Below are 15,186 nucleotides of genomic sequence, written 5' to 3'. Positions count from 1 at the left end.
CGATATAAATGGCCTGGAATACCTAAAGAAATGTGGGCTCTCCTTCTTCAAACTGTAACTCTTGGGGGAAACGGTAAATATTAGCATTAATTGGAGGTAGATCATCAGGGTGCCAGTTATGATGCTAGAGGAAAGCAAAAACTTTGTTGTATAAATGCTGTGGAAATAGTTCTTTACATTCAGTGAAGGCATAGTAAAGCACAGTCTCTGTGATCTTTATGATCATAACATAAAGATGTGTACAATAGTTGATATTTAACAAGTCCATTTTTTAAAGAAGGAATTCTAGCAATTATGCCCAGCAGGAAGATCTGTCAACAAACTAATTCATTGCAGTTTGAGGTATGTTTCTATCCGCAAAGCAATTATTTGCTAAATAAGGCTCTCTATTTTAATTGATGGTATTGGCCCCATTAAATAATTTGATTTTGGAGTCATTTACATGGTCTATGAGCTACAAACATACTTGTAGAAAACATTTGCTTTCATTTGCTGATTTAGGACATGTGACCCAGAGTACACCTCAGCTTTGGAAATAGAAACTAAACGAAAAACTTTCATAAATATGATTATTTGTCTTATTTTTTATTGAGAATATTAGCTTAGTTTGGTCATTGTTCTTTGCCCCTTAATAGGCATGCATATTTTATTTTTTAGTAGTAAAACATGTTCTATTGGTAGAATTGTTTTTTTCAAAACTTTGACGTTGTAAAGATGACATGAACATAGGAACACACTCAGTTTATAACTACTTGAATTATTTTTGAAAATAATAAAAAATCTGTTAAAAGGATTGGGGACTAGTAAATACACTTTAATTGACACATGGAAAAGAGAAAAATCAAATAATTGTTTGGATAGCATCAATGTCTATGGGTGAATAAAGAGATAAATAAATGTAATTAATATTGTCAATCTCTATGAAAAAGGATTTTGTTTTAACATGAATGGTATCCTAAAACACTGCTTGTCATATTATGTGCCCCTCACCTCCCCAATACATGGACACAAAGTAAAATTTGCTATACTTCTCTCATGTTGCAACATTTATTTAAGGACAATTCTTCTGTGACAGCCTATGTTTAGTCTTATTATCCAGTTGCTTAGAAGACTTCCTAAGAGCTATAGTTATATTATCTCTCAATCATAATTTTAAAAAGCTAAGGATATTAATGATAAGAACTAATTGTATGTCCTGGTGCTCTCACAAATAACCTATGTGGTTAGGTTAAGTCATTTATCTTTCTAGCTAGTTAGCTAGTTAGGAAATGACAGAATTACACTACTGATCTCTAAGCACTTCTTCCTTTTTAGAGTCTATGATTAATGGTGGGACTTTGAGAGAAAGAGATTTGTATTGTGTACATAAATAGGTTATGTCTCTTTGTCTCCTGGCTTCACTGTGGGTGTAGCTTGAATACAGGGAAATGATTTATTTGTCACAAATCATTCTTGTTGTAAATACCTGAAGTCTGGTTTTGTGTGCATGGAAGTTACCTTTTTGAGAACCTGCTAAGAGTTTGGGAGCTTTCATAACAGGTAACCACTCCTACACTGTATCTTTTGTCAGCCATTGCCATCTGTCCTACTGAATACTACTACTTCTATTTACAAATCCTTGTCAACTTACTGGCATGAAAAGTAGGTATGCAACTTTTTAGCTGTTTTGAGTTTGGATTAGTCATATAACATCTCTGGAGTTTCCTCATTTATAAAATATGCGTGATAATTCCTTCCATGTCTTCCTTACCACGATGTGAGAACATGTCATAACCTATTCTGTGCAGATGGAGAGAATTACTAGTCATTCTTTGCCCATCCATTCAATTATTACTTGTTGAGAGCCAGCGTGATTTTGGTAATGCTCTAGTCCAGAGATAAAAGGAAGAGAATGGTTTATCTCTATCCATGAGTGGAGGGAGATGGACAAATGCAATATAGTTTGATAAGTGCTGCTATAGGAATATATCAGGTGCTATAATAATACAAAAGAGGAGCTACCTAACCCTGCCAGAACTGCCCAGAGAAGCTGTCAAAGAGAAAGTGACATTTAGGCAGTCTGGAAAAATCCATAGGACTTTGACAAGCTGACTTTGACAAGCAGGTTTAAGGGTTTTACACCTGACCTATAAGCTGAAGACTCCTAAGTCAACATCACCAACTTCAGTCAATCATCTGTGCTCATCATGGCCCTGTTTCATACTGCACTTAAAGTGATTTTACTCTCCCAGGGGAGGGAATAGCCCTGAAAGAGAGGCCAAAGTTGGCATCGCCAAAAGTTCCCATTTTCTTAGTGCTTTGTGTGTTTAGCCTTAGGGTTCTTGGCACTTAAAAGCATATTGGACTATAGATGGAAACAATAAAATACCAGTAGTGCTGACAAGAAAATAAGAGTTCTGATTCATGTGCTACCAAAAATTACTTCCAAATGAGCTCAGAGTTTCATCTTGGGAGATCTATTTGGCATGTATAGCATAAACAAAATGCAAAGACCAAAAAAAATCTTCCTTAAAGAGATAGCCTCTAAAGGATAGTACAAATGGAAGTAAACATAAAGGGTTGGACATTATGGACTAAGACCTTTTTTAAAATAATCACATTCAAATGAATGAAAGCACAATTGGATAATATCAATGAGATATTGCTCTATAACTTATTCATATCATTCCTGTTATATATTACTCAACTAATAAGGATATTCTAGATGTTCAGTTGCATGTCCTATATATTGACATAAGGATATATGTAATTGGAAACATTTCTAAGTTCAGAATTAAGACTCTCTTTCTAGCTAGCTTGTCTGAGAGCAGGAAAGTTTTTAAAACTGCTTATTAATACAGGCAAGGTTAATTAATAACACCTAAAATTAAGTTGAATATTTTGTGGAAGAAAGTTGAATTCCATGTTTATACAATATTGAAACATCTCTTTTGCTTATTCTCCTTTATGCTTCAGTCGTTCTACTAGTTCAAAAGTTGACTGCACAGTCTTTTTTCTTTTGAGATATTTTGAATAGAATATTCAAAATCAGTGAACCTTATATGTTTCACCACCATGCAGTATCTTGCTTAGGCATAAAAATTAATTTCAGCTGTTGGGAAATGTTCGAGGCAAGTATTATACTTCAATAACTTTCATAGCTCCAAATAAATTATAGAAAATATTTCTTTTCTCTTTTAATTCTGTCAGTTTCCTGCTGCTTCCGTGTTTTTGTTTTGCTTTGTCTTTTAAAGAACAATCTGTTACCCAGGCACTCAGTAAATATTCATTGTGTGAGCATCCTCATCTCCTAGAAATAGAGGAACAGAGCTTTATAAGATTAGATTCATTGACCTAACTTCAGAAAATGTTACTATTACTATTAAGAATGCTAGCAGATTTCTCCTCAACAAAATAAGTATTTGCTACTGTTCATCTGACAATTAAACAATTTTTTTGAAAAATCAAGACTTTAACCATTTTTCAACACCTCTTAGATGACCATTAAAATGGCCAAGTGTTAGGAGGTTAAGTGATATCTATAAATCAGAGTTTTATGCCATTGTTCAGTCCTTTTGCTTCTCGTGTTCAGTTGCTCAGTCATGTCCAATTTTTTGCACCCCCATGAACTGTAACCCGCCAGGGTCCTCTGTCCATGGAATTTCCCAGGCAAGAATGCTAGAGTAGTTTGCCATTTCCTATTCCAGGGGATCTTCCCTACCCAGGAATTGAACTTGTGTCTCCTGCATTGGCAGAAGTATTCTTTACTACTCTGCCGCCTGGGAAGTCCCTTGTTGATTCTGCCTCCTAAATCTTTGGTCTTCACACATTTCTCTTCAAACCCGCTGACTCTACTTTAGTTCTGGCCCCACACCATCTCTCAGCTGGACTAGTACAAGCTGGATTAGTACAATCTGACTGGTCTCTCTGCCTCCATCTCTTACCATTTCTAACTTCTAATCCATTCCCCACATTATAGTCAAAGTAAAGCTTAAAAAAGCAAACAAACAAGATAATGTTACTTTCCTGACTCAGGATTCTTTAATGACTTGTGTCCTCAGGATAAGATCAAAATGTTGAAAATGAAAGTGGTTTTCAAAAGAGCAAAGATTACCTTAAGCCATCCTAAGTTTGGCTGAATAAGCCATAACCACCAAACTTGAACTCTCCTCCCAAACTGGGAAAAGTCAAGTATAGGCAGTATGGAAACAGCAGAACAAAACAACAGGAAGTAACTAAGAGGACCTAAACCTCTTAGAACAGAGAGAAATTTGGGGAGCACAGCATCAAAACTAAATGAATGCTCGGAGGCAAATTTATGATCATCATCCTGTGTTAATTGCTTCTGTAGTTAATTGCACCCCACTCCAGTACTCTTGCCTGGAAAATCCCATGGATGGAGGAGCCTGGTGGGCTGCAGTCCATGGGGTCACTAAGAGTCAGACACGACTGAGCGATTTCACTTTCACTTTTCACTTTCATGCATTGGAGAAGGAAATGGCAACCCACTCCAGTGTTCTTGCCTGGAGAATCCCAGGGACGGGGGAGCCTGGTGAGCTGCCGTCTATGGGGTCACACAGAGTCGGACACGACTGAAGTGACTTAGCAGCAGCAGCAGCAACTAGTGCAGCATCAGGAGTTTGGACCCTCAAAGTCACTCTTAATTCTCAGGGATGTTTTTTCTTCTATCTTAAAGTAATTGTTCTTTTAAAGTGTAACCTTATTTGAGAGCTCCTTGTAGCCATTTTGGCTTATGGAGATTAGTTGATTTTGAGAAGCTCTCATTTTCCTCAAGCCATTTTCCTCTTTACAAAGCCTCAGTCATATCTGAATCTGAACTATAACTGGAAACCAAGGTGAATATCTGCATTTACTTAGACTCAAACAACTAAATTGATGATATATAGAACATTTTATTCATTCATTAAAGGCAATTTGCCTTTAAAGAAATGAGGATGAATTTTTGCATAAAGGATGGTGCATATAATTCCTGATCCAAGAAGACTAAGTTATTTTGACATATTTTTAAGCCTTCAATTCACAAAGCACTTGACATTTAAAGGAAAATTTAGCACAATATTGTAAAAATGGTGGACTTATGTAAGAAACCAAATATGTTATTTAACAAAGAAGAGTCTTAATCAGTAATGTAAAATCTATTATGTAGAGTTCCATTATCCAAAATCTATCAGATGCTTCATAAATTGATGCATCTTTACTTTGCCAATAAAATGGTAATTATTATTATAAGAGCTTCCCTGGTGGCTCAGATGGTGAAGAATCTGCCTGCCAAGCAGGAGATGTGGATTCAATCCCTGGGTTGGGAAGATCCCGTGGAGAAGGAAATGACAACCTCTTCTAGTATTCTTGCATGGAGAATTCCATGGTCAAAGGAGCCTGGAGGGCTACAGTCCATAGAGTCGAAAGAGCTGGACACAACTGACTAACACTTTCACTTTCATAACATTATGAAGATGCCCTTGAGAAACAGCAAAGATGTTTCTGTGCCTCTTGAATAGTATAGTTTTATTTGAAGCAAAGTGTCTCATCACCTGTGAAGTCATATGTTTACCATAGTAACAATGATCCAAATATTCCCAGTTATTTCTTCTTTATCCCCATTAGCAGGACTCAAGCTCTCTGCAAAGTCTCCACTCCCAAAAGTACATATAGAGTCATTTCATTTGGGCTCAAAAACATGTCATCTATAGTCACTACTTGATACTTGCCCACAAATATTTGAGTGCCTACTATTCTAGGGTGATAAGAATATAGCACTGAACAAAGACAAAGTCGTGCCCTTTCTGTCCTACAGCTCCCACTCCCAACCCAAATACCTTTTGCTGGCAAAGCTCCTTGGGTTGCCCTCAATGATAATGCCCACATCTCGACCAAGGTTGCAGTCTCCTGATGTTCCAATTTTACCAATGTTCCAATTTTTCCAATCCTTGAAGTACTAAACTATGGGGTTATGCTCAGTGCAGACAAAGCCATGCTTCTGAGGACCCTTCTTAAAAAGTTTCTTTCTTTTTTCTTCTGATTCCTTTCTCCTTGGAGAATTAATTTTTTTTTTCATGTTCTAGAGACCTAAAGAGGATCATAAGACTATAAACCCCTCCATTGCCATCCTTTCTCCCTTTCATTAAGCAACTAGGAAGGAATCTTCCTTTTCCTAGAAGTAAGGGATAAATAAAGTACCAGTATAAATCCTTTCATGCAAATAGAGCCCTAAGGTCCCACCAGCTCCCTCTGTTTAATCACACACACCCAGATAATTCCCTTTGAGCTCAGCTGGAACCACCCTGGCTACATAGCCTTAGGTTTATTTTGAGCTATTTCAACTCTTTGAAAATATGCAATCCATGTAAAATATATGGTAACATTATTAAGCAGAATATTTGACCAGAATACCTCATTCCCCAGCTATACCAGAGAACAGATTTTAGTGTATTATACAGACATCATTGAATTCTTCTTTAGAAAACAGTGTTACCTATCAACTTGTATTCTGTTTGACTGTTTACTTTGGACCAGAAGTAGATGCCCTATTTTTCTGATATTATTGTTCCTTGTATAAAAAAGGTAAATATTGTATTGTAAGGAACTAAAGGAAGATGTAATAAAGGCATACATGGATAAAGAAAACTCATATTCCCCAGAGAAAAACGCCTACTGGTATAAATGGTTTTAAAATGTGTACACATTTTAGATTAATATTATAAAATTTTAAGATACCATGTATGTGTGCTCAGTCACTCAATCATGTCCAATTCTTTGTGGCCCTGTGCACCCTGCCAGGCCCCTCTGCCCATGGAATTTTCCAGGCAAGAATATTGGAGTGGGTTGCCATTCCCTACTCTTTAAGATATCATAAGTGTTTCTAAAAATATTTCTCTAAGTTTTCATAATTGTTTATGGCAAACTAGATATTACCCTTTAGAAATCTAAGATAATGTGATAGCTAACACTGAAAATATTAACAAAATCAGTTCAATACCTACTTTTCTCATTAAAGTCTAGTAATAAATAGAAGCAGGAAACAAAATACATTATCTTTAGTTCTAGCAATAACACTTCATTTAGAATTTTTCAAGTAAGTGTTCCCCATAAATAAGTTATTAAATTTATTTCCAACCACCAAGAAATTATGCTGAAATTCAGCTTCTGTGCACTGGTGCTGGATCAAATCTTGGAAACAGAGTTTTGGGTGAAGTAGGAAAGAATAGCTTTATTGATTTACCAGACAAAGAGGAACACAGTGGGCTCGGGCCCCACTAAACCATGTGTCCCAACCCAGGAGGATTGGGTGAGGAGTTTTATAGCAATGGTTCAAGGATGGAGTTGATAATTTGGATCAGGTTGTGTGCAGGGCCTGCATTACTGTAATCGAGCCTCACGTGGTCTGCTGATGAGCTGTGGTTTTTCAGGTTATCAAACTATGAGCTTCTCTCTGGAATGAAGAATGCTCCATCAAGTAGTTCATGTTCCATTTGGTGGGAGTTTTAGTCTGCAGAAGATCTCAAAGATGTTAGGTATATCCCTTGACATGGACAACACCAGATGATCAATACTGAAATCAGATTGATTATATTTTTTCTGGCCAAAGATGGAGAAGCTCTATACAGTCAACAAAAACATGACAGGGAGCTGACTGTGGCTCAGATCATGAACCCCTTATCGCAAAATTCAGGCTTAAATTGAAGAAAGTAGGGAAAACCACTAAGCCATAAAGGTATGACTTCAGTCCCTTACAATTATACTGTAGAAATGATAAATAGATTCAAGGGATTAGATCTGATAGAATGCCTGCAGAACTATTGACAGAGTTTCGTAATATTGTACAGGAGGTGGTGATCAAAACCATCCCCAAGAAAAAGAAATACAAAAAGGCAAAATGGTTGTCTGAGGAGGTCTTTCAAATAGCTGAGAAAAGAAGAGACACAAAAGGCAAGAAGGAAAAGAAAGATATACCCATCTGAACGCTGAGTTCTGAAGAATAGCAAGGAGAGACAGAAAGCCTTCCTAAGTGATCAAAGAAATAAAGAACAGTAGAATGGGAAAGACTAGAGATCTCTTCAAGAAAATTAGAGATACCGAGGGAACATTTCATGCAAAGATGGGCACAACAAAGGACAAAAACGTTATAGACCTAACAGAAGCAGAAGATTAAGAAGTTCAGTTCAGTCGCTCAGTCGTGTCCAACGCTTTGCGACCCCATGAACCACAACACGCCAGACCTCCCGGTCTATCACCAACTCGTGGACTCCACCCAAACCCATGTCCATTGAGTCGGTGATGCCATCCAGCCATCTTCTTCTCTGTTGCCCCCTTCTCCTCCTGCCCTCAATCTTTCCCAGTATCATATTTTCCAATAAGTCGGCTCTTCCCATCAGGTGACCAAAGTATTGGAGTTTCAGCTTCAACATCAGTCCTTCAAATGAACACCCAGGACTGATCTCCCTTAGGATGGACTGGTTGGATCTCCTGCAGTCCAAGGGACTCTCAAGAGTCTTCTCCAACACCACAGTTACAAAGCATCAATTCTTCATGCTCAGCTTTCTTTATAGTCCAAATCTCACATCCGTACATGACCACTGGAAAAACCATAGCCTTGACTAGATGGACCTTTGTTGACAAAGTAATGTCTCTGCTTTTTAATATGCTGTCTAGGTTGGTCGTAACTTTCCTTCCAAGGAGTAAGCATCTTTTAATTTCATGGCTGCAGTCACCATCTACAGTGACTTTGGAACCCAGAAAAATAAAGTCAGCCACTGTTTCCATTGTTTCCCCATCTATTTGCCATGAAGTGATGGGACCGGATGCCATGATCTTAGTTTTCTGAATGTTGAACTTTAAGCCAACTTTTTCACTCTCCTCTTTCACTTTCATCAAGAGGCTCCATAGTTCTTCTTCGCTTTCTGCCATAAGTGTGGTGTCATCTGCATATCTGAGGTTATTGATGTTTCTCCCATCAATCTTGATTCCAGCTTGTGCTTCCTCCAGCCCAGCGTTTCTCATGATGTACTCTGCATGTAAGTTAAATAAGCAGGGTGACAATATACAGCCTTGACGTACTCCTTTTTCCTATTTGGAACCAGTCTGATTAAGAAGAGGTGGCAAGAATACACAGAAGAACTATACAAAAAAAGATCTTCATGACCCAGATAACCAACAGAGGGTGTGATCACTCACCTAGAGCCAGACATCCTGGAGTGAAAAGTCAAGTGGGCCTTAGGAAGCATCTCTACAAACAAAGCTAGTGGAGGTGATGGAATTTCAGTTGAGCTATTTCAAATCTTAAAAGATGATGCTGTGAAAGTGCTGCACTCAATATGCCAGCAAATTTGGAAAAGTCGGCAGTGGCCAGAGGACTGGAAAAGGTCAGTTTTCATTCCAATACCAAAGAAAGGCAATGCCAAAGAATGTTCAAACTACCACACAATTTCACTCATTTCATACACTAGCAAGGTAATGCTCAAAATTCTCCAAGGTATGCTTCAACAGTATGTGAACCGAGAACTTTCCATGTATTCGAGCTGGTTTTAGAAAAGGAAGAAGAACCAGAGATCAAATTACCAACATCTGTTGGATCATCAAAGAAGCAAGAAATTTCCAGAGAAACGTCTACTTCTGCTTCATTGACTACGTTAAAGTCTTTGACTGTGTGGATCACAACAAACTGGAAAATTCTTAAAGAGATGAAATTGGAGCCTATTACACAGAGTGAAGTAAGCCAGAAAGAAAAACACCAATACAGTATACTAATACATATATATGGAATTTAGAAAGATGGTAATGATAACCCTGTATGCGAAACACCAAAAGAGACACAGATGTATAGAACAGTCTTTTGGACTCTGTGGGAGAGGGAGAGGGTGGGATGATTTGGGAGAATGGCATTGAAACATGTATAATATCATATAAGGAACTAATGGCCAGTCCAGGTTCAATGCAGGATACAGGATGCTTGGGGCTGGTGCACTGGGATGACCCAGAGGGATGGTATGGGGAGGGAGGTGGGAGCGGAGTTCAGGATGGGGAACACGTGTACACCCGTGGCAGATTCATGTTGATGTATGGCAAAACCAATACAATATTATAAACTAATTAGCCTCCAATTAAAATAAATAAATTTAAATTAAAGAGATGGGAATACAGGATCACTGTAGCTGTCTCCTGTGAAACCTGTATGCAGGTAAGAAGCAACAGTTAGAACCAGACATGGAAGAATGGACTAGTTCCAAATTGGGAAAGGAGTCCGTCAAGCCTGTATATTGTCACCCTGCTTATTTAACTTATATGCATCATGTGAAATGCTAGGGCTGGATAAAGCACAAGCTGGAATCAAGATAGCTGGGAGAAATATCAACAACCTCAGATATGCAGATGACGCCACCCTTATGGCAAAAAGCAAAGAGAAACTAAAGAGCCTATTGATGAAAGTGAAAGAGGAGAGTGCAAAGGCTGGCTTAAAACTCAACATTCAAAAAACTAATGTCGAAGCATCCCATCCTATCACTTCATGACATATAGATGGGGAAACAATGGAAACAGTGAGAGACTATTTTGGAGGCTCCAAAATCACTGCAGATGGTGACTGCAGCCATGAAATTAAAAGACGTTTACTCCTTGGAAGAAAATCTATGAGAAATCTAGACAGCATATTAAAAAGTAGAGATACTACTTTTCTAACAAAGGTCCGTCTAATTAAAGCTATGGCTTTTCCATTAGTAATGTGTGGATGTGAGAGTTGGACAGAAGGCTGAGCCTTAAATTATTGATGCTTTTGACCGGTGTTGTTGGAGAAGACTTGAGAGCTCCTTGGACTGCATGGAGATCAAATCAGTCAATCCTAAAGTAATCAATCCTGAATATTCACTGAAGGACTGATGCTGAAGCTCCAATACTTTGGCCACCTGATAGGAAGAGCTAACTCATTCCAAAAGACCCTAATGCTGGCAAAGATTGAAGGCGGGAGGAGAAGGGGACGACAGAGGATGAGATGGTTGGATGGCATCACTGACTCAATGAATATGAGTTTGAGCAGTCTCTGGTGTTGCAGAAACCAGTACTCGAGAAACCAAGCACCACACTCAGAGAGTTGGACAACTCAGGTTTATTATGCCAGCGGGCCCAGAGGAATTTACACTTCAAGCTCTGAGCCCTGAACAAAAGCATTACAGAGTTTTTATAGACAGACTGTAGTGGGCAACACTAGCTGTTATTAGGCTGGTTTAAACTAAGGGTTTCGCATGTGCGTGAACAGTGGTCAAGGTGGGGAGGGGGATGCCTAACCTGGACAGGCGTGATTAAGCAGGTTTGCAGGAGCTGGGTGATTGCAAAGAACAGGAGAAGGGTGAGTGAGATAAACTCCAGTTCCTAGCATTGCAAGTCCCCACTTTCTGAGACTGTGACCTACGTGATCTAAACTTTGCAAGGGGCAAGCTGAGTTACAGAGGCAGAAGGAGAAATTCTGAATTGAATTATTCAGTTCAGTCACTCAGTCATGTCCAACTCTTTGAGACCCCATGAAGGAAGTTATGTAAAATTTTAACTTTTCCCCTTCCTGGGAGATGGTGAAGGACAGGGAAGCCTGGTGTGCTGCAGTCCATGGGGTGACAAAGAATAGGACAGGAGTGAGCAACTGAAAAACAAATCCCTTGAGGTGAAACCAGGACCCTGCCCCAAGGCTGGACTATTGTTTCCTGGCTGTTCCTCCTTTGTCTCTGTGTTCCCTCCCTTCCCTGATTAGCAGCTGTTGTAATCTGCCTTTCGGAGAAGGTCATGAAAGGCTGTAATTTATTCCCTTCAAACAAGAAAAGATGAATGCAAAAAGGCTTCCATGCCCAGGAGTCTCACAGGATCCTACTAAGTTTCATTAGTAAGGAAGTTATAAAATAAGCTAGAAGGTATATGAGCTGACCTTCCTGGTGAGCCTGAGATTGGCCAAAGCTATTGATTATTATCAAAGCCTGCCTGTTAAAACCTAAGCAGGAAGATGCCAGAGGCTAAAATGCTACTGGGGCTACCCTTTCAGCTTGCTGTTTGTCTTCATTCTGCTTCACCCTTATTTGTTCATCAGAAAAGTGGCCCTAGCACTACAGGCAGTAGAAGACAGGACTCTCCTTGGAACCATACCCATGGAGCTCCATTTTCCCTATATCACTCCCCCTTCTTCTTCCCACACTTCCTCTTCAGTTCCCTTACCAAAGTGTTTAAGTCACTTCATCTAAGAAACCCTCCCTACTGCCTCAACTTTGGTCTGGACGTCCCTTCTGGGCACTTTCATACCTCCATCCTAGCACATTTTACCCTGTAATGTGTTTATCTGCAAATCCTCTGTGACCAGCACTACTGTGACTACTCTGTGATCAGCCTACCATGTGTCAAGAGTGGTGCTAATCACTAAGTGTATGTATGTATGTATGTATATATATATATATACACACGTTCATATATATATATATATCATTCATTGATTCAATGAATTATTTCAGCAATGAATGAACCAAATGACCAATGATGAAGAAAATCAAAAATTTGGTCATCCAGATCTCACATTCTAGTGGGAAAGAGCATTGAAGCAACAAATTCTAATAATAAAATGATACATATATACAAAGGGCTTGTGAGAGGAGAGAGAGACATTTGTTTTGTCTGATGTAAGGATGCCTTCAAAGAAGTGACTTGTATCGCAGCCTTTCACATTTAAAGAAGTCTTTCCTTTTTTATTCCTCCCCAACTGATTTGGTGTTAATGTTTAGTGATAAATATGTATATTTCCTAGTTTTCTATGATGAGTTCAGATTAGAAAGATAGCTGTTTCATTTACAGGGAAGCAGCTTTCAGGCAGTTATTATGATCTAAACGTTATTCCATAATATGCTTGGACAAGGAGTAACCAAGCTTCAGTTACTTCTTATGACTGACAGCTCTCTCGAGCAATAGGTCAATTGAGCCAGTTTATCTAGGGCAAAATCAATTCCTTAAAGACTGACTTGTCTGGTGTTACTTCGGAGTAGTGGGTCTTATTCAGGGATGATCTTGCTTCCCAGGAGACATTTGGCAAGGTCTAGAGACACTTTTGTTTGTCACAAACAGGGAGGAAGTGCTCCTAGCATCTAATGGGTGAAGCCTAGAATGCCACTAAACATCATACAATGTATGTTAAGGTCCCCCACAACAAAGAAATAATCCTTGCCAAGATTGAGAAGCCTGACCTTAGGGTTATCTGTTAAAGTTTTTTTTTTTTTTTTTTTTTTTAAGAAGCAAAATTTGTACTAGATGAATTAATAATGTATCTGTTTGTCATATCAATTTAGTATACAACAGTAATTTCAATTATTGATCAATGAAAAGTATTGTTTTTTGTTTTTGTTTTTCCCGGGGCCTTTAGGTCCTCTCCATTATTGCCACTGCCAAGGGATGTGTATTATCGTTTTTATTACTAATCATTGAAAGATGTTCTGGTTCATATGACTCATAAAATTTTTAAATCGTGCATGTAAATTTTAGGAAAATTGGAAACCATAGTCAAAAAAGAAAAAAGAATCAACTGAAATCCTACTACCCAGAGATAACTAATATTAATAGCTTGCCATACATTCTTCTAGACATTTCTTTGCATGTATATATGTATTTAGATTGTGAATATATTTTTCTTAAAATAAAATCTTGTGAAGATTTAAGCTCTAAAATTTTTATTTACTTGTAATAATTCCTAGCAGCTTATGCCTGTATGTGTATGATCATCAGCATTTAGTGTATAGTGCTATTAGTTATACCTTTAGTTGTGATTTAAAATATTAATTAGCTCATTTCATGATGATTTTTTCAGAATACCTGATCGTTGGTGCCATGCTAATCATCATTGACTATTGGGAGTCACCTGTAAATAAACCAGTATAATCTTCCTTCTCTTTTTGTTTTACATAATGCCCTCATCAAACTTCTCCCTGGCAAGGGGCCAGTAATATGTTCAAAGTGTATTATTCTTCAAGATCTTAAAAATTCTATGTTCAAATTAGTGGTATGACTCAGTGTGATGGTTTAGCTGAAGTCATTTTATTTTTTTCAGATTTTATTAATAGGGCATGAAAGAGCCAAACTTGTTTATACTGGAGATGGAATAGTTTGGAATAATGTATAATTTTTTTTGCTCATTTGTCCTTGGTCTAGAAGAAAAAGAAACAATTTCCATGTACATTAGAGACAAATGCAACAGTGATTCAGAAGAGCAAGACAGATAATCAAGTAAAATATAGATAAAATAATAACTATTATAGTGACCTATTGTAATCTCTAGATAGGAGATATGGGTTGATGTCCCTAACAACCTGGAAACTTGATTTTGAAGATTATTTTTAGTGTTATAAGCCTTCATCAGATGACATCTCCTTCATCAGATGATATCCCTAAGAAAGTATTTCCCCAAGTTCTTGCTCCTTAGTTTAAAATACAAGATTTATAAATAAAAAATCAATTTAAGATAAAGTATATTGCCTTATGATTATGATTATCACATAATCATAATTATGTTGTGGTTCTTTCATACTATATTAAAAGTCTAAATATATAATATTTTCATAGAAATACATTTTTATTCTATTTGAGCATTATTTAGGCTGAATATGTTTTAGATCACCATTTAGGTAATGGGCTTTAATGAATACAGCAAATTAATGTACAACTATTACTGTAAATATAACTGCTTGTATATGTAGATATTGTTTCTTGAATATTTTTCTTAGTGCCTGAAAATAATTGCTTTAACTCAATTTAAAACAGACAAGCATATTTTGATATTTGTCCTTTTTCATAATCTATCGGGATACTTTTGACTGTGATATAACTAAATTTGGCTTAAGAATATGATTTTAATCTCACATATCACAAGAAATGTAGAGGTAAAGCAGGTACAGGTGTGATTAATTTAGCAACTTCGTGATATAATCACCTAGACTTGGGATTTTGCAAATACTTCTGCTCTGCCACCCTTGGTGTGTTGGCTCATGGTTGCAAAATGGCTGCAGTAGTTTCAAGCATCACATACAAATATAGTGATATATAACAAAGAATAAGTCATTGTCTCCCATCAAGTTTTTTTTGTTTTGCTAACGAGAAAAACTTTTCCAGAAGCCCCTGGACAGATTTTTTCATCAAATTCTGTTGTCCAGGATTCGCTCACATGCCCACCTCTTAACTAAT

General features: G+C 37.6%; 1 protein-coding gene across 4 annotated transcripts in view; it reads left to right on the top strand.

Moving 5' to 3' along the window:
- DIAPH2 (diaphanous related formin 2) overlaps positions 1 to 15,186 on the top strand; it is a 982,036-nt gene that overhangs the window by 733,537 nt on the left and 233,313 nt on the right. The gene's annotated exons all lie outside the window — the stretch shown is intronic.

The sequence above is a fragment of the Bos indicus x Bos taurus genome, chromosome X, assembly GCF_003369695.1.
Source record: "Bos indicus x Bos taurus breed Angus x Brahman F1 hybrid chromosome X, Bos_hybrid_MaternalHap_v2.0, whole genome shotgun sequence".
In the NCBI taxonomy this organism is placed as follows: domain Eukaryota; kingdom Metazoa; phylum Chordata; class Mammalia; order Artiodactyla; family Bovidae; genus Bos; species Bos indicus x Bos taurus.
The sequence above is the reverse complement of the archived record's forward strand: the minus strand, read 5'-3'. Positions and strand labels throughout refer to the sequence as shown.